Genomic DNA, 19,522 nt, shown 5'->3' with positions numbered 1-19,522 from the left:
ATGTAGCCTGGATTATCCAGGTAGACTCAATGTAATCACAAGGATCCTTAAATGTGGCAGACGGAGGGCCAAAAAAGTCAGAGAAGATGTGATGACAAAAAGCAGAAGTCACAGTAATGTGATTGCTGGCTATGAAGATGGAAGGGTGGGCACCAGTCAAGGAATACAGGCACCCTCTGGAAGCTGGAAAAGGTAAGGAAATAGACATTCTCTTAGAGACCCCAGAAGGAAGGCAACCCTACCAAAACTGTGATTTTAGCCTAGCAATACCCATTTCAGACTTCTAACATCCAGAACTATAAGATGATAAGCTTGTGTTGCTTTAAGCCACTACATTTACAGAGCTTTGTTAGAGCAGGCATAGGAAACTCATGCATGGATTACTTGGGAAAACTTTTGCTATCCTGATAAAAATATCGTCCCTTCCTCTTCTTCCTTATTCTTGCCTTGAATGTGCAGCCATAGAAGTCATCCAGTGACCCTGAGGGAAAGGCCAAGACAACTGCGGAGCCATCAGCCCTGATATTGTTGAGCTGCTAAAGAAATGCCAGCAGCCCCTGACATCTAGTCTTCTAGTTCCCCTCTGTTAGCGGGGGAAAAAAAACCCTATAGACCCATACTTTTCAGCTCTTGTAGTTATTCAGTTACATGCAGACAAAAACATCTCTCAGTGACAAGTGGGTATAAATGACAATGAGGGAATATCATATGTCACAGAGACCTAACTTGATCATGAAATATGTGCACAGTGGAATTTTTTTATGTCCAACATCCAATTCCCTTCCTATTTGGTGGGAAATCCCCAGTGTGTACAGCATTGGTGGACTACACTGCCCACTTCAAAGTCTAAAGGAGGAAATCTTTCATCTTCCTGCCCCTTGGCAGCCAGTGCACAGGGCACGTGCTCGCCTCAACTAGAAAAAGGACGCGAGTGTATATAAAAGGTTAACATCCTGTGCTTGATGCCCCTCCCAGTATTCCCTAGGCACTCGTTGTTTCTGTTTCAATGACTTCTTACTGCAGGCACCTGTGACTCTGCCTGAGGACTTTCTGGCTCAGGAGTGTGCTTAGCCAGCAGTGTGGCATGGAGTTAAGGTCCATAGGAGCAAACCTATCAGTGATGAATATGAATATAAGAAAAATGTGCCAGCTTCCTTGTTTCCTGGATGGAAAACCCAAGGCATATTTTGTCTTCCTGAAGTCCCAGTAGAGTCAAGTCCCAGTTGCCCACAGCACTAACCTGTTCATTAAAAGATTGTATTGTTTTTCAGGTCTTCCCTGTCTCACTTCCGCACTCCCCTCCATGGCTTCCTGGGATTACCTTCCAAATAAATCACTTGGTCTCAAATACTCATCTGAAAGTCTTTTTCACCCAAAGTAAGAAATTTGATACCAGAAGTGGTCTTTTGAAGTAGACCTTCAGGATGGGGTTCTGGAATTGGATTACTCATATAACACATGAACACAAAGACCTCATTACTACTGGTAAGTAGAGGGGTGGCAATCCCTGGCATGCTGTAGAATTACAATTGAGAGACTCTTACCTATGCTGGATTGGGATAGGATAAAAATGGAAGAAAATGCACGGATTCATGCAATAGCTCTAGCACTTGAAAGATGAAAACTTTGAGAATCAGGGAATTTGTTTGCTCTTGTCCAACAAGACATGACCTGTCTCAATGATCATAGAAATCCTAAAGAAAGCAAATGACAGGGACGCTTGGGTGGCTCAGTGGTTCACTATCTGCCTTTGGTTCAGGTCATGACCCCGAGTTCCTGGGATTGAGTCCCACATCGGGCTCCCTGCAGGGAGCCTGCTTCTCCCTCTGCCTATGTCTCTGCCTCTCTCTCTATCTCTCGTGAATAAAAAAATAAATAATTTTTTTTAAAAAAAAGAAAGCAAATGACAGATGTGGTCAACCAGTTATTAAGTCAAGGAACAGAATGGAAGTAGAAGGCCTTCATGGGAACTTTTATCTTTTTCCATCTTTCTGGAAAGGGGCAGTCTAGGCTAAAAATCAGGCCCAGATTTGATTGTGAGAGTGGTAGAGTTACAAGGAGGATGATGCTCATCTTTCTTAAGATCTGCCCCTGCCTCAGTATATTTGTTTTAGGGACAATTCTTAGTATGGCCCAAGCAGAGAAATACCATTTCTTGCAGAAGATAAAAGAGATTATTCACTGAATAGTTGTAGGACTTGGTAAATATATACTTGATGGAATTGAGAGAATAAACCTGGGAATGGATTTTGGGGGTACTGGACCAGGGAAGAATATAAAACTGGATATGGAAGAGTTTTTGATATTGGAACACTCTCCCATGACTCAGGATTTCACATCTTGGCAGGGATACCTGGAGTCAGTCCTAGTATGCTGCTGGAATGGCTCCTTGAAACTTGGAAACAACAAAGCCATATAGTAAATGAAGTGGAGTTTATTTCCTCACAGCTCTCAAAACTAGAAGTCCCAAATCAAATTGTTGGCAGAGTCAGTTTCTTCTGAGGCCTCTCTCCTTGGCTTGAAGATGGCTGCCTTCTCCCTGTTGCCCCTCGGTCTGTGTGTTGTCTGTGTCCTAATTTATTCTTCTTATAAGGACACCAGTCATATTGGATTAAGACCTACTCATTCTGCCTTAATTACTTCTTTAAAAGCCCTATCTCTACATATATCACACTGTAAGATACTGAGAGTAGGACTTCAACATATGAATGTTGGGAGGAGGGGACATAATTGAGCTCATAACAGAAACCAGCAAGAGTATTGCTTATAAAACTAAAAAAATGAAGATCAAATCAAGAATACTTACTCAGTAGCCTGTCAGTTGCCACAGTGGAAAAATCATTTTCCTTTTTCTGATTTCCACCCCTGAGCAGGTTCTCAGACCCAGAACTGATCAAGTGAAGAAAGGCCAAGTCCCCATGAGGAAGGATTCTGCAAAGCAACAGCAAATATACACAGTTATGATTCCAGCAAGTCTGCCTTAGCAGGACCTAGCCCATTTATCAGTGTGACTGTGAAGTAGGGGGAAAAGGAATACTCGATACCCATATTTTGTGGAGGTGATGTCAGAGAACCTAAAGCACTGTCATAGGGCCCTCTGTTAGAGTGGGATGTGTGGAGGTTCAGTAAGAAATGGAGTCCTAGCCCAAGTCTTACAGTGAATCCAATGGATCCACACCTAGTCTGTGGTCATTTCTCTGGTCCCTGACTATATTCTTGGAAGAGACATATTCAGCAGTTAGAAGAACTCTCAAATTGTTCCCTCACATAACAGGCAAAAGCCATTATGATAGAAATGGCTAAGTGGAAACTCCCCGAAGCCAGTGAAAATAAGAAGCGATGCCATACCCTGATGGGACTGGCAGGGAATAGTGCCAGCTTCCTTACCTCCTGCCCAGGTGAGACAACTTTGAGGTGTATTCCACAGTCACCCCATGAGGACTGAGACCTAACTTCCCAGAGCCATACCTGCTCACTAATGCAATTTGCATTGGTTTCCTTCCTTCCCTGCCTCGCTTTTCTATTTCCCTACTGATGCTTATCACCTCCCAAGTAGACTACTTATACTCAAAGTCTTACCTCAGTGACTCACGGTGGGAAAACCCAACCTAACACACCTCCTCTCTGGCCTTTGTTCATACTGAAAAATACACATATGGAAGGTTTTTGTTGCCATTGTTGTTGGTTGTTACCTCCCAAAAACTCATACCATACACACTGTTCTGCAATAACCTTTTTTCATTTTATAAGGCTTTATGGAAATTCTTTAGGCCAATAAATTATATATCTAATTCATATCTTAAGAGCTGTGTCAAATTCCATAATATGGATATCCATATCCATCCTCCTACAGCTAAACATTTAGGTAGTTTCCAGACTTGCCTCCACAAAAAATACTGCCCTGCCATAAGCATTCTTAGACATACAGCCTAAGGAACCAGTACTTCTATTTATATAGGATAGACTCTGAAATTAAGGATTGCTAATTAAAAGTTATGCGGGTATGCGTATTTTCACTGACAAAAACCTGCCTTCTGGGACAACTGTGGCACAGTCGGTTAAGCATCCGACTCTCACTTTCAGCTCAGGTCACGATCTCAGGGTTGTGAGATCGAGCCCCAAGATGGGCTCGTGCTCAGTAGGAAGTCTGCTTGAGATTCTGTCTCCCTTTCCCTTTATCCCCTCCCTCTGCTTGCTCTAAACAAATAAAATCTTAAAAACAAGCCTACAATGATGGAGGTATGTCAAAGGGACACAGGAGTCAAACTGAAAGAGCTCCTGATAACCCAAGCTGGAATAACTTAAGTAGCAACAAAAAAGTAGTGTTAGATTAAAGTATAAAATACATATTCACAGATTCATACTCTTATAAATAAACGATTATATAAAGACATAGGGAAAAGAGAAAAATCTCCCACTCAGAAGAATTCCAAATAAGTTATGTAAACACTCTGCCCTCAAGGAGGTATGTCATAACCCCCCACTACTTATGTGGACTATGTGGGGCACTTGGGTGGCCCAGTCAGTTAAGTGTCTGCCTTCAGCTCAGGTCATAGTCTCGAGCCCCACTCAGTGGGGAACCTGCTTCTCCCTCTCCTCCCCCTCTCCTCCCCGCTTGTGCTCTCTGTCACTATCTCTGTCTCTCTCAAGTAAATAAATAAAATCATTTTAAAAACTTATTTTAAAAAGTGCAGCCTGTGCATGATGGCATCCCTCCAAAGAGTACAGTATAGGTGATGGGGGAAGCAATTTTCCAGTGGACAAAACTGACAAACGCTACCTCAACAGGTGATCAAGGTTAATAAGAACAAAGATGCTATTTTGATAATATTTCCTCTTTGCTAAAATGTGATGACATAGCATGTTACCTCTGTGGTGATATTCAAAACCCGTAACACTAGTCTAATATTGAGAAAACAAACTTCAACTGAGGAACATACTGTAAAATACCTAACGAGTATTCCTCAAAGCAGTCAAGGTAATGGAAACCAAGGAAAGTCTAAGAAACTGTCACAGTCAAAAAGAACCCAGTGAAATATGACTACTAAATGTAATATAGTATCCTGGATGGGATCCTGGAATAGAAAAAGGACATTAGGGTAAAACTCAGGAAATCTAAATAAAGTATGGAGCTTAGTTGATAAAAATGAATCAATATTGCTGTATGGTGAACAAATCATGACAAATGTACCACCTATATTAATGTAAGATGTTAATAAAAGAAACTGGGTGTGAGATTTATGGAAACTCCATACTATCTTTGCTATTTTTCTGTAAGTCTAAAATTGTCTTAAAATAATTTCATTAAAAAATTGTTCATTCATCTAAGTTATACTTTTGATGTGGTATGATGTAGAGGCATGGTTGTTTTCTTTCATGTGGGATAGCCAATTGTGCCAACATCAGTTTATCAAACAATTGGATTAAAGTGCTGCTTTTGTTATCTATTACTTTACAATGCATAGTTGGATTTTGTTTCTGGACAATTATATTTTGTTGATCAAATGTCTATTCCTGGATAGGTATCATACAACAATCAATATGTTTTGATTATGGTGATTTTATGGTACCTTTTATATCTGGTAAAATATACTTGCAGCTAATCTCACAAAGGATCAATTTCTGTAACATGTAAAGAGTCACAATAAAATCAACAAGAAAATGAGTGACAACCCAGTAGAATAATGGGCAAACAATATGAGCATACAGTTCACAAAACATAAATATAAATGGCTCTTTGACATATGAAAACATGTTCAATCGGAGAAGGACAAACATTATATGGTCTCATTCATTTGGGGAATATAAAAAATAGTGAAAGGGAATAAAGGGGAAAGGAGAAAAATGAGTGGGAAATATCAGGGAGGGAGACAGAACATGAGAGACTCCTAACTCTTGGAAACGAACTCGGGGTGGTGGAAGGGGAGGTGGGCGGGGGGTGGGGGTGACTAGGTGACAGGTACTGAGGGGGACACTTGATGGGATGAACACTGGGTGTTATTCTATATGTTGGCAAATTGAACACCAATAAAAAATAAATTTATAAAAAAAGAAAAGAAAAGAAACAAAATCTGCAGGCACTGTGGAACTGCGAGGGACAGGACGTGTGCTCAACTCGCAGAAATAAATACACCTTGAAGAAAAAAAAAAGTAAACATGTTCAAACTTTATCATAAATAGGAAAATGTAAAATGAAACCACACTTCACAGATAAGCAAAGACCAAAAAGTCTAATATAATGCTATTTTTGTGAGAATGCAGGGAAACACCCACTTTCATACATTGTTGGTAGAAATATAAATTGATACAGCTTACATGGAGAGCAGTTTGGCACCTTATACAAGCATTTAAAATATACATGCTGCTTGACTCAGAAATCCTATGTGCTCTACAGAAGTACTAGAAATCCTATGCTATATATGTATATTCCCAACTATACATGTAGTTGGGAATATACAAATTGTATATACGATGCTATTCACTGAAAGACTGTTTGTTATAGAAGGAGATCTGTGAGGTATTTTAAATATTAAAGTCCATCAACAGAGAACTCGTTAAACAATGGTAAATCCCTAAAAATGAAATTCTATATACACAAAGGAACAAGAAGCAAGCTCTTCAGGTACATCTCAGAGTTACTTTGGTAAGACAAAGCAATATGGGGACACCTGGGTGGTTGAGTGTCTGCCTTTGGTTGAGCGTCTGCCTTTGGCTCAGGTCTTGATCCCGGGGTCCTGGGATTGAGTCTTGCATCGGGCTCCCTGCATGGAGCTTGCTTCTCCCTCTGCCTGTGTCTCAGCCTCTCTCTCACTGTCTCTCATGAATAAATAAAATCTTTAAAAAAAATAAAAAAGGGAAAGTAATATGAAGAACAATGTGAATACTGTGTCAAAAAATGATTCAAATTTGGGGATCCCTGGGTGGCTCAGTAGTTTAGCACCTGCCTTTGGCCTAGGGTGTGATCCTGGAGTCCTGGGATCAAGTTCCACATTGGGCTCCCTGCACGGAGCCTGCTTCTCCCTCTGCCTGTGTCTCTCTCTCTCTTTCTCTCTGTGTCTCTCATGAATAAATAAATAAAATCTTAAAAAAAAAAGAATCAAATATCTCTGAAAGTATATGGGGGAAACTTGTGACTTAAATTATCTATGCAGAAGATAACTGTGGCTGTGGGAGGGGTGAAGAGAGCTGCATGCCTCTTGGTAACTTTTGAACTTGAACCATATGAATATTTAACTCATTTAAAATAATAAAATATTAATTTTTTGATTAATTAAATAATGAGACTTTTATAAGAGTCATATTTGAATTTTGAATTGCATTATATTTGTCATTTGGGTAAGATTACTGTTCGTATTGTATTATGTCTTTCTATATCTTCAGATCTTTTTTTTAAGTAATCTCTCCACCCAGTGTGGAACTCAAACTCACAAGTCTGAGATCAAGATTTGTAGGTTCCATCGACTGAGCCAGCCAGGCAACCCCCTTCAGATCTTATATTATGTTCTTCAGTAAGAAGCTATAATGTTCTTCATATACATTCTGTATATTTCCTCTTCCACTCATTCCTAAGTATTTTTTTAAGTTTTATTTATTTAAGTAATCTCTATCTCCAATGTGGGGCTCAAACTCACAACCCTGAGATCAAGAGTTGCACACTCCCCTTACTGAGCCGGCCAGGAGCCCCTCATTCCTAAATATTTTAAATTTTTGTCAGTATTGTGAATGGAATACTTTCCCACTACTATTTCTAGCTGGTTATTGATAATATTAAGAAGTATTTTTGGAAAAAAAAGTATTATTGGTTTTTGCCTATTTTCATATAGTTAACCATCTCACCAAAAACTTATATTACTTCTGGTAGTTTTTGTAAAACTAGAATCTAGTAAGCTTTCTACAAATATAATTTTTTAAGATTTTATTTTATTTATTCATGAGAGGCACAAAGAGAGAGAGAGGCAGAGAGACAGGCAGAGGGAGAAGCAGGCTCCATGCAGGGAGCCCGACGCGGGACTTGATCCCGGGTCTCCAAGATCACGCCCCGGGCTGAAGGTGGCACTAAACCACTGGGCCACCAGGGCTGCCCAAATATAATTTTTTAAATAGGATAATCTGGGGGTGCCTGGCTGGCTCACTCAGTGAAGCATGTGGCTGTCCATCTCGAGGTTGGAAGTTCAAGCCCCACACTGGGTGTAGAGATTACTTTAAAAAAAGATAAAATCTAAAAAAAAAAAAAAAAAAAAAGATAAAATCTTAAAAAAAATAAAAATAATAAATAAAAAATAAATAGGATAATTTTTGCATATTCTTTCTAATGCAGATTCCTATCATTCCAGTTATAGTAAAAGCTGAATACACCTAAGAGAGAGGGAGAAAAAGAGAGAGAGAGAGAAATACAGTGATGTAAATAAGATTTAAGTTTCTTTCTTTCATACATAATCGTTGACCAGTTCAGGCTGGCAGAACAAATATCCTTGCTCCTCCAGGTTATTCAGTGACCCATGTTCCTTTCATCTTGTTGTCCTGCCATCTACTGGAGCGTTGTACTCATCTGCATGGTTGAAGTGTAGTTACAGTTACATCTATGTTCCAGCCCCAGAGGAACAAGGTGGGAGGAAAGTCTAGAATAAACAATTTCCTTTTAAGCAATTGAGCAATATGTTGACCTCATCACATCGGTGCATATGCCACTGGTGCAAACAGTCATATGGCTGCACTTAGCTTCAGGAGAAACTGGGAAATGTAGTCTCTAAGCCATGCCCTTAGTTAAAACAATATTTCTAAGGAAGACAGGGAGAACAGAATTTTGAAGACAACTAACAGTAGGCTACACATAATACTTCACTGTCTTGTCTGACTAGATTAGTTAGGACATCCAAAACAATGTTGAATAATGCTGACAGCAGCCTCCTCTCATTCATGACTTTAATGAAATGACTTTACTATTTTATCATTTGGTATAATGTTTGCTGTTGAGTTTTGGTAAGCAATCTTTATCATAGTTAAGTAGTTTCTTTTAAATTTCTACTTTAATAAGTTAATAAATTTCTATTTTACTTGAAGTACTTATTAAGAATGGCTCCTGAAGGGGTACCTGAATGGCTCAGCTGGTTAAGCATCTGACTCTTGATCTCAGCTCAGGTCTGAATTTCAAGGTTGTGAGTTGAGGTCCTGTGTTGGGCTCCACCCTGAGTGTGGAGCCTACATTAAAAAAAAAAAAATTAAATAAAAAAATTTAAAGGATGGGATGCTGAATTTTTAAATGCTTTTTCAGTTTCTGTTAACATAATACTATGGGGTTTCTCCTTTATTTGTTTTGTCATAAATTGTGTTGATAAACTTCCTTTGTTTTTTTTTGTTGTTGTTGTTGATAAACTTCCTAATGCTGAATCATTTTTGCATTTCTGAAATAAACCCTACTTGATCATGGTGTATTATTCTTTTGCTACACTGCAAGGTTCTGTTTATTAAGATTTTATTTGGAATTTCTATGTGTATATTTTGTACAAATATTTTGATATCATATAAGCATACGTAAGGCTATACTAGCTCTAAAAAATGAATTTGGGATCTTTTCATCTGTTTCCGTGGACTGACAACTGGTGCCAGTCCCTGAACGGTTTGTTACCAACCCATGGTGGGATAAGTACAGAAATGGAGAGGGCTTAGAAACCTTTATAGCAATTTGACATCACTATGACATCCAAGCAGTGACCGCTGGGTTCATCAATGAACAGTGCATGCTGTTTTTGTAATTACTTTTTTGTCCATATGTTAAATTGGTTTTGATATTTAATAAAATGTCATTTATTTCCGATGAATCTTAACATTTAAAAATTGTGCTCGCACTTTGCTTACTTCATTTCTCTAACATTCTTATTAAATGTTACAAAAGTATATCTCCACAATAATCATACTTTTTTTAAAATGGATCCTTCACTACAGATGTTTTGAAAAACACTGGTCCGTAAGGGACCAGATGATATTCAAATTATTTGTTTTATTAAATTTATTATTCTCTAGAACTTCGCTATGAAAGCAACTGGACCTGCCGACTTTCCATTCTCGGCTACAGTTACCGCTCTTTTCTGGTTTTCTGCTTCTTGGGTCAATTCTGGTAGTTTCTAGTTGGCCAGGAAATCCACCCTTCCGTCCGCATACGCACATTTGTCGCACACGAGATTGGTTCTCTTTAAAGGTTTTTAATATACGTCTGTTTTTATCTCCATCGTCCTTTCTAATATTCTGCCTCCACTTCCTCCTTTTCTTCCTTCCTACCTTAGTCTGGGGGCCAAGAGTGCATCTATTTTATTGGTCCCTTCCAAACCACCCGGCTTCGGGAGCGGGCGCCGGGCGGCCGGGCGGGGAAGGCCAGCCCGGGGTCAGGCGGGCGGCGCCCGGGCGCGGGGCGCGGGGCGCGGGGCGCGGGGCCCGGCCACTCCGAGCGGACGCAGCAGGACCGCGGAACCAGCGGAACCAGAGCCGCGGCGCAGAAGCGGCAACTCCGGGCTTTTCCGGGCTTAGGGAAGCGGCCGCCCGCCCCATCTTCCGGCGTCGCGGCCCCGGATGCTATCACCTCCTCCTCCGCCCCCGCCCCCGCCCCCGCGGTGCCTGGTCCCTCCCGGAGCCGCTCCGGCCGCGCCGCCGCCTCCGCTCGCTTTGTCCCCCGCACCAGGTGTCCCGCCCAGCGCCGGGCGGGAGCGAGGGGCGCACAGCCGCGGGGGCTCCGCTGAACGCGCCCGGAGCAGGTCGGCCTTCACAGGCCGCTCAACCGAGGGACTCGCTGGAGCCATTATCGCTCGCGGTGCCGGAGAACTTACTGAGCCTTTCGTTGCTGGGTTTGCGCCCCTGCTTGTGACCTTCCCATCATGTTCCCCGCCCTCGATGTGCACTTTTCAGCGTGGACAGACGCGGATATCTTCACATCACCTCCCCATTAACCAGAAGATCGTGGCGAATTGGAAATGAACACAGTAATGACATACCTCAGCCTTTATCCGGGTGAAGGCATAGCAAGCCGAAAGGATGCGTTTACCAGCACTCCTGTGCCGGCTGGAGCTCCGAGTGAGTTAAAAGAACGGGAATTCAAACTCTATGTTAATTATGCTGGAATTGAAAAAATAAGCAAAAACTTTTTAAAGAACGGGGTGGGGGGAATAAAAGTAAAGAACGGGGATTCAGGAAACTTCGCAGTAAATATCTAGTGCAGCGCTGTACAATGGAAATATGATGCAAGTCACAACTGTGACCTACATGTGTGACTTTTTTTTAAGTTCATTTATTTAGTAATCTCTACACCCAATGTGGGGCTCGAACTCAGGACCAGGAGATCAAGAGTCCCATGTCCTTCGGACTCAGCCAGCCAGGCACCCCTAAGTGTGTGATTTTAAATACTAGTAGCTACATTTAAAAAGTTAAACAGGTCAAATAAATCTTAATATATTTGCTCTAATACATCCAAAATACATCCATATTCATCAGTATGAAAATTATGAGACATTTCACATTCCTTTTGCTTTTCCTTTTTTTTTAGTATTCATTCTTTTTTTTTTTAATTTTTTAAATTTATTTATGATAGTCACACACACAGAGAGAGAGAGAGAGGCAGAGGGAGAAGCAGGCTCCATGCACCGGGAGCCCGACGTGGGATTCGATCCCGGGTCTCCAGGATCGCGCCCTGGGCCAAAGGCAGGCGCCAAACCGCTGCGCCACCCAGGGATCCCCGTATTCATTCTTTTAATAAGTGAAACAGTTGGGTTAAAAGGTATGTATAATTTTTTTTTCATTTGGAAAATTTTTTATTTTATTTTTTTATATGAATTTTTATTGGTGTTCAATTTGCCAACATATAGAATAACACCCAGTGCTCATCCCGTCAAGTGCCCCCCTCAGTGCCCGTCACCCAGTCACCCTCATCCCCCGCCCACCTCCCCTTACACCACCCCTAGTTTGCTTCTTCATACCAAGTCTTTGACATCTTGCATGTATTAACACCTCTAGCACATTTCCAATTGGATTGCCAACATTTTGGGTGCTCAACAGCCACATGTGGTTAGTGATCAGCATACTGGACAATGCCATTTCTTACATTTCTGCCGTTGAGGTCAAATGTTCTGAAGAGTTGTGCTAAATCTGCAGAGCCAATTAATGAATCTATTGACAATCTAGAATCTCATCTAGATAAACCTTACAGGAGTACTACAAAATAATTAAGCCCCATATATTTTAGTAATTCCTTGAAGAAATTCCATAATGCAATGTGTGGAATACATCCTACCAGTTGTTACTAAATGTTATCAGGGAGCTCCAGAAAATTTGAATGACTGTGAGTTTTTCCCATTTGAATTATGCTGTCAAATCAGTGTAGAAACTGGCAGGAAATCCCAGTGAGTTGGGCACTTGGGGCAATCTGGGTCCATCAAATCTCTGAATCCTCAGGGGTCCAGTGCAAGTCACAGACCCTGTCAGGTCCTAGCCCAGCCCTTCCTGATCTTGGGAGATAATGAAACCTCAAACTGGCAACAATGTTCCTCTCTTGTTTTCTTTCTTTCTTTTTTTTTCCTCTCTTGTTTTCTAGTAGGGGTAGCCTTTTCTTAATGTCAGGTCATTAAAAATCAGTTCCTTATTTACAGAGCAGTGGAAGGAAGGCTAGCACCAAAAATCTGGTTTAAAAAGATGAGGGACTTAAAGGCCCCACCATGAAAGGCAGGTCTTTGAATGCTACCTGTTTTTACCTGATACCATTCAACATATCCTAAATGTCCACTCTTTGCGGATTTGTGCATACATATTACACTTACAGAACAATTTTGCAAATTGTGTGCACACACACAAAAGGTCCAAGCTTTAATAAATTGAATTAATTTTTGTAAAGCCAGCTTTTGGTTTTATTGAGGTTTTATTAACTTTTGTACCACTTTTAATTGTTTTTGTGGCAGAGAGGCAACACGCAGACCCCACTTCAAGAAAGGACTAATCATCCAGCTGCAAGGAGTGCCAGCAGCTGTTAGTACCTTCAGAGTCCACCTCTGATTTTGAGCTGAGGGTCACACTGCTCTTGGGATGTCCACGGCTAATGACTGAGCAAGGTATAGCCTTTTCTGCCCAACACGGGATCCTTCTAATAGGTAATCTTTGCTATGCAGCTCCCCAGTGAGCTAGCAGAAGCTTTGTGGGTCTGCATTACTGACAACATGCCCTGCCTCTTCTGCTTCACAGATGTTACTCCTCAATAAACCAATAAACCTTTGGGATCCTTTAGTCCTCAGCATCTGTTTCCCAGGGAACCCAACCTGTGACAATTTTCTACTTCACTAATTTGAGCTTTATTTTTATTAATTCCATTTATGTTTTCTTTTAGATAACTTTGCAGCTTTGTAACTGTGTTCTTAGTAGATTCCTTTATGTTTTTCATTTTTTTCTTTTTAAAGATTTTATTTATTAATTCATGAAAACACACACAGAGAGGCAGAGACACAGGCAGAGGGAGAAGCAGGCTCCATGCAGGGAGCCGGACTAGGGACTCAATCTCCAGGACTAGGCCCTGGGCCAAAGGTGGCGGCGCTAAACCGCTGAGCCACCCGGGCTACCCCCATTTTTTTCTTTTTTAATGCTAAAAGCATTTATTTTTTTTTAGAGATTTAATTTATTCATGATAGACATAGAGAGAGAGAGAGGCAGAGACACAGGCAGAGGGAAAAGCAGGCTCCATGCAGGGAGCCCGATGTGGGACTGGATCCCAGGGCTCCAGGACCACGCCCTGGGCGGAAGGCAGACGCTCAACTGTTGAGCCACCCAGGGATCCCCTACTAAAAGCATTTAAATGGAATATAATAAACTGGTGGACTTCAGTGCTTTCAGGGCAGACATGTACCTTCTAATTCTCCACAGGCCCCCTCCCTCTACTTTTACATCTAGCCACTTCCTACATGTCCACGACCCACCTAGACTTTTGTGATTCCTGTTTTAAAACTGTAAATTTTCTTCTAAATAAAGATTCAGGTGATCCCAGAGGTTTTGGTATATCCACATTTTGTTACTTCCTAAAATGTTTGAGTTTTGTTTTTATTTTCTCTTTAATCTAGGATTAAATTGGCATTCCTCAATTTCCAAGTAGTAAAGATATTTTGACCATCTTTTATTAATTTCTAATTTCACTGGATTATCATGAGAAAATGTAGCCTCTAAAACCTCCTCTCTTAGGGGTGCCTGGTTGGCTCAGACAGTAGAACATGCGACTCTTGATCTCGGGGTTGTGAGTTCAAGCCCCACATTGGGTGTAGAGTTTACTTAAGAAAAAGAAATTCTGTTCTCTTAAATTTATCAACTTTTTCGTCTGTGATGAAACACATGGTTAAAGAACATTAGAAAATAATTCATATTGTTGGATGCATATAGATATATACATATAGTCATACATTGAGTTTGTTGATTGTATTAATCAAATCATCTATTTTCCTTTTTTAAAAATATTTCATTCATTTATTTATTTAGCAAGTGTCAGCTGGGGTGGGGGGCAGGGCAGAGCAGAGAGAGAGAGAGAGAGAATCCCAAGCAGACTCATTGTTGAGTGTGGAGCTCGACAGGGGGCTCAATCCCATGACTCTGAGATCATGACCTGAGCCAAAACCAACAGTTGCTCAACCAACTGAGCCACCCAGGTACCCCCCAAATCATCTATTTTCCAGCTTATTTTTTGTGTACTTGATCAGTTAAGTTCTGAAGGAGGCATATTATAGCCTCCCATTATGGTTGTGTTTTTTATCAAAATCTTCTTGTGTTTCTAAGAGTTTTGCTTTAGATCTTAAGCTGCTATCACAATTTAGTCCATAAAGGTTTTTGGCTCATCTCATCATTAAGGATCGTATAATTTATGCCCCCTTTTGTATTGTTTATTGCTTTTAATCTTGAATTCCACCTTAAAAAATAAAACTTAAAAAAAAAACTTAGCTTAAGCAACGCACATGTATGATCTCATCATTTCTATGGGTCAGGAATAGCATGGCCTAATGAGTCATCTACTTCACAATCTCTCAGAAGATTTCCACCAAGGTGTCCACTCAAGGTCTCTCACAGACTGCCATCAAAGTGTCAGCTGGGGCTGCAATCTCATGTCAAGGCTCAGCTGAGGAAGAATCTATTGCCAAGTTCAGTCACATGGTTTTTTGGCAGGATTCAGTTCCTTGCTGGCTGTTGGACTGGAGTCCTCAGTTTTTGGCCAGGTGGCTCTCTACGTCAGAGTATAAGAACAGCCAGAGAGGGAATGTAAGCAGAACAGAAGCCACAGTTTTTCATAACCTAATTATGAAAGTGACATCCCATCATTTTTGCCATAATCTATGATAAGTAAGTCACTAGGACCAACACACTCAAGAAGAGGGAATTACACAGGGAGTGAACACCAGGAGGTAAGGATTATTAGGAGCCATTTTAGAAGCAGCCTGTCATGGCTCAGTATAGGATTGTCAGCCAGCAGTTCTCTTCTCCCAATATTCTATAGGTGGTATTCCAGTATTTTCTAGCTTTCTGTGTCATATATTAAAAAACTCTAATCCTGGAACACCTGGGTGGCTCAGTCAGTTAAGCATCTGCCTTGGGCTCAGGTCATGATCTCAGGGTCCTGGGATCGAGCCTGGAGTCAGGCTCCCTGCTCAGCAGTGAGTCTGCTTCTCCCTCTCCCTCTAACATCCCCTGCCCTGCTGCTCGTGCTCACTCACTTGCTCTCTCTCTCTTTCTCAAATAAATAAATAAAATCTTTTTTTTAAAGCCCCAGCCTTATAAGGAAAAGAAAACCCCTCTAATCCTGGTTTATTTTCCTTTGTAAGAGTGTCAGTCAGAGTCCAGCCAGAAAATATAAACAGCTCTGAGTATTTAAAATAGAGGGAGGTGCAACCTAGGTGGCTCAGTCAGTCAACCATCTGACTCTTGATTTTGGCTCAGGTCATGATCTTGGAGTCCTGGGATCAAGCTCAGCACAGCAGGCTCCATGTTCAGCAGAGAGTCTGCTTTAGGATTCTCTCTCCCTCTTGCTTTGCCCCTCTACCTGCTTGCACTCTCTCTCTCTCTCTCTCTCTCTCTCTCTCTCCCTGTCTCTCAAATAAATAAATAAATCTTAAAAAATAAAATAGAGGGAATATACAGGGCACCTGGTTGGCTGAGTTGGACAAGCATGCGACTCTTAATCTTGGGGTCATGAATTCAAGCCCCATGTTGGATATAGGGATCACTAAAGAAACAAATGAATAAATGAATAAAATTGAATGTAAACATACAGGGACTGGAATACACAGATAATGGAAGAATTGATAAACTCAACAGGGGAAGATAAGGTATAGCCCAGAGATTAAGAACAGCAGGGAGCAACTACTGCCCTGAGGCTGGGGTAGGGGTCAAAGGCAGGAAGTAGTTTTCCTGGAGCCCAGGGGCCCGGATTACCCAGCGGAAGCCTGTCTGGGGCTCCAGAGGATGTATAATCACTACTAGAGATGCTATCTGAGGCAGAGAGGAAGATGAAGAAATACTCAGGCATCTCCCTATTCCCTGCCTCCAGCCATCCACCAATGCCTCCTGTGGTCCAAACCAGCTGGAAGCCAGAATGTGTTCTTTCTGCTTGGAAGCTTGCAAGATTTTCTCTTTATCTTTGGAATACAAGGCTTTCACAAGGATAGGTTTCGATGTGTGTTTTTTCATTATCATTCATGAGACTCGGTGAACCCCTGCAATCTGCAAAACATAAGTTTTCTTCAACTCAGGGAAATTTTCTTCTAATATTTATTCACTTCTTCCCTGCTGTGTGTTCACTTTATCCTTCTGAGCTCCTAGTATTTTCATGGTAGATCTCCTGGATGTTTTCTAAGTCTCTTACACCTCATGATTTCTACCTCTTTATATTTTTGTTCTCTGTTGAAAGATGTATCTTCTGGTTGATCTTCGAGTTTTTAAATTCTAAGACCACACTTCCTAGTCCTACAGTGTCCTTTTTTTAAGATTTTATTTATTTATTCATGAGAGACACAGAGAGAGAGAGGCAGAGACACAGGCAGAGGGAGAAGCAGGTGCCATGCAGGGAGCCCAATGCGGGACTCGATCTCCAGTCTCCAGGATCACACCCCAGGCTGTAGGTGGCACTAAACCGCTACGCCACCAGGGCTGCCCTATAGTGTCTTTTCTATGTTTCAATTCTACATCCTTGGGAGTTCTCATCACTTCTTGTTATTTAACGAACATGCATATGACATGAATCGTTCTAAACATTGTGCAAACATTAATTTATTTAATAACTGTCTTCTGGCTCTAACTTTCTACATTAATGGGAGCTTCCTGTCTGATCTAGTCAGTCTTCCTCCCCTAAATTAATCATTTTCCTTAAATGGGTTCTTTTTCTTTGCCTTCTTGTGATTTTGACCCCTTAGCAATTAGATCAGCCAATTAGGGTCTCCTGAGCAGTGGTAAACCAGTGAATGGTAGAAGGTTAAGCAGGTTTTGTTTTTGTGGGTCAGAAATAAACTAGATGAAGAGCTTTTGTGAGGCACAGGGAGGAGGCTGCTCTGTCCCCTGTTTCCCTGAATACAAGTAGAAATCTCTTCCAACTATAGAACTAAAAGCAATTCAGACCAACAAAATAGTTTTCCTGGAGGTCCACCATGATCAGCTGAATCAGGCCCCTGTAGAACCTCAGGAAAGCCTGCAGGCAGGCCCAGTCTTCACAGGGTGGCTGAACTTCCTCAGAGAACTACAAAATCACTGTCATTATCCCAGTTTTCAACAGATATCCCTTGTCATTTACCATTATCCCTTGACTCTCACCCAGCTCTAAGGTGATCAAACAGTCTCAGCCAACCAAAGGAGTAACTCCAGAGCCAAGATCTCCTATTCAAAGTGTCCCACTTTAGGCAAAAATGGTCAGGCACTAGCACTCCTGCCTTGCTTAGTCATTAGCTGGAGGTTGCCCAAGAAGAGCATGACCTTGACTTGAATCTGTTCTTCATCCCTACGAGAGGATCCTAAAAGAAATATGGCTTTAGCTGCAGCTTCCATGCTCTATCACCTTGCCTACTCTGGCTACTGTGTTAGGCTCAAGCAGAATTGGATAGAAAGAGTGTGCCAGGAACATTTGTTCAAGCTGCCATCTTCCCAGATTTTGAAAACAAACCTTTGAACAACCACTAAAAAAAAAAAAAAAACTCAAAAATACAGAGAATGAATTAATTTTACTATGATGTGTGTATCTGTGGCTCTCCTTATGTTTATCTTTTTTTAAAAGATTTTATTTATTCATGACAGACACAAAGAGAGGCGGAGACACAGGCAGAGGGAGAAGCAGACCCCATGCAGGGAGCCTGATGTGGGACTCTATCCCAGGACTCCAGGATCATGCCCTGGGCTGAAGGCAGACACCCAACCACTGAGCCACCCAGGTGTCCCTCCTTATGTTTATCTTACTTGAGATCCTCAGAGCTTCATGAATGTATACAATAAATCAATTCTCAATCAAATATTTTTAGTCAGTTTATTTGAAACAACATGTTTTATTTAACTTACTTTTCTCTTTTTTCCTTTTTTAAAGATTGTATTTATTCATGAAAGACAGAGAGAGAGAGGCAGAGACACAGGCAGAGGGAGAAGGAGGCTCCCTGCAGGGAGCCCGATGTGGGACTTGATCCCAGGAACCGGGGATCATGACCTGAGCCAAAGGCAGGCAGATGCAAAGCCCAGGCATCCCTTAACTTACTTTTCCTAATTTTAAAACTAATTAGTGCTTGATGAAACAAAATTCATACAGAAGCATATAAAGTAAAAAATAAAATTGTGCCCCACCCTTAACTTCCCCTAAATCCCTAGTAATTACTATGAACAATAGTTTGGTATGTATCTTTCCAAACTTTTTCCAATGTATATTCAGAGCTATAGATATATGATTGATTTATTGAACATTTTTAATTTGGTGGAGTGTAAATACAAAAAAGTTTTGTGTCAGGGACGCCTGGGTGGCTCAGTGGTTGAGCGCCTGCCTTCGGCCCAGTGCATGATCCTCAAGTCCTGGGATCAAGTCCCACATCAGGCTCTCTGCATGGAGCCTGCTTCTCCCTCTGCCTCTCTGTGTGTCTCTCATGAATAAATAAATAAAATCTTTAAAACAAAACAAAACAAAGTTTTATCTCTAACCACTCAGCTCAAACAGTATGCTTTGCCACCCCCCCACCTCGACGGCTCTTTCATTCCCCTTCCCCTCCATCAGCTGCTTCTGGGTCCTCTGGGGCAAAGGGGGGGGGTGGGGGGGGGTTACAGGAAAGGAGCCACATGTTTTGTTTTTGATGTTTCATTTTTGTGTTTATTTTTACTTATCTGGTCTTTCTTTGGTCGCTCTGTCCCGGCTAACACAAGCTGGCCTTGATGTCTTCGGCCTGGCAGATATATTCTTTTTTTTTTCTTTCTTTCTTTTTATTTTGGCAGATATATTCTTAATGCTTGCTTTGGGGAAGCAGAGGTTAGGAGGACACATATACGGATTCTTCAGAGATGCCAA

General features: G+C 41.3%; 1 protein-coding gene and 1 long non-coding RNA gene across 3 annotated transcripts in view; one reads left to right on the top strand and one right to left on the bottom strand.

Moving 5' to 3' along the window:
• The window catches only part of THOC2 (THO complex subunit 2), a 129,760-nt gene extending 126,854 nt beyond the window's left edge, over positions 1-2,906 (bottom strand). Inside the window, exon 1 of the mRNA XM_072816488.1 lies at positions 2,807-2,906. The gene's annotated coding sequence lies outside the window, so the exon portion shown is untranslated. The remainder of the gene's footprint in view (positions 1-2,806) is intronic.
• Positions 2,907-10,592: 7,686 nt separating this feature from the next.
• On the top strand, positions 10,593-18,491 carry LOC140627700 (uncharacterized). Of its 2 annotated transcripts, XR_012026332.1 has the most exons (4): positions 10,593-11,061; positions 11,576-11,761; positions 12,936-13,085; positions 18,280-18,491. It is a non-coding gene; the product is annotated as an uncharacterized lncRNA (long non-coding RNA). The 2 variants fall into 2 exon arrangements; XR_012026331.1 differs by lacking the exon at positions 18,280-18,491 and having other exon boundaries at positions 12,936-13,250.
• The last annotated feature ends 1,031 nt before the right edge of the window (positions 18,492-19,522 follow it).

This window comes from Canis lupus, chromosome X, assembly GCF_048164855.1.
Source record: "Canis lupus baileyi chromosome X, mCanLup2.hap1, whole genome shotgun sequence".
Lineage (NCBI taxonomy): Eukaryota > Metazoa > Chordata > Mammalia > Carnivora > Canidae > Canis > Canis lupus.
This window is presented reverse-complemented; position numbering and strand designations above follow the sequence as displayed.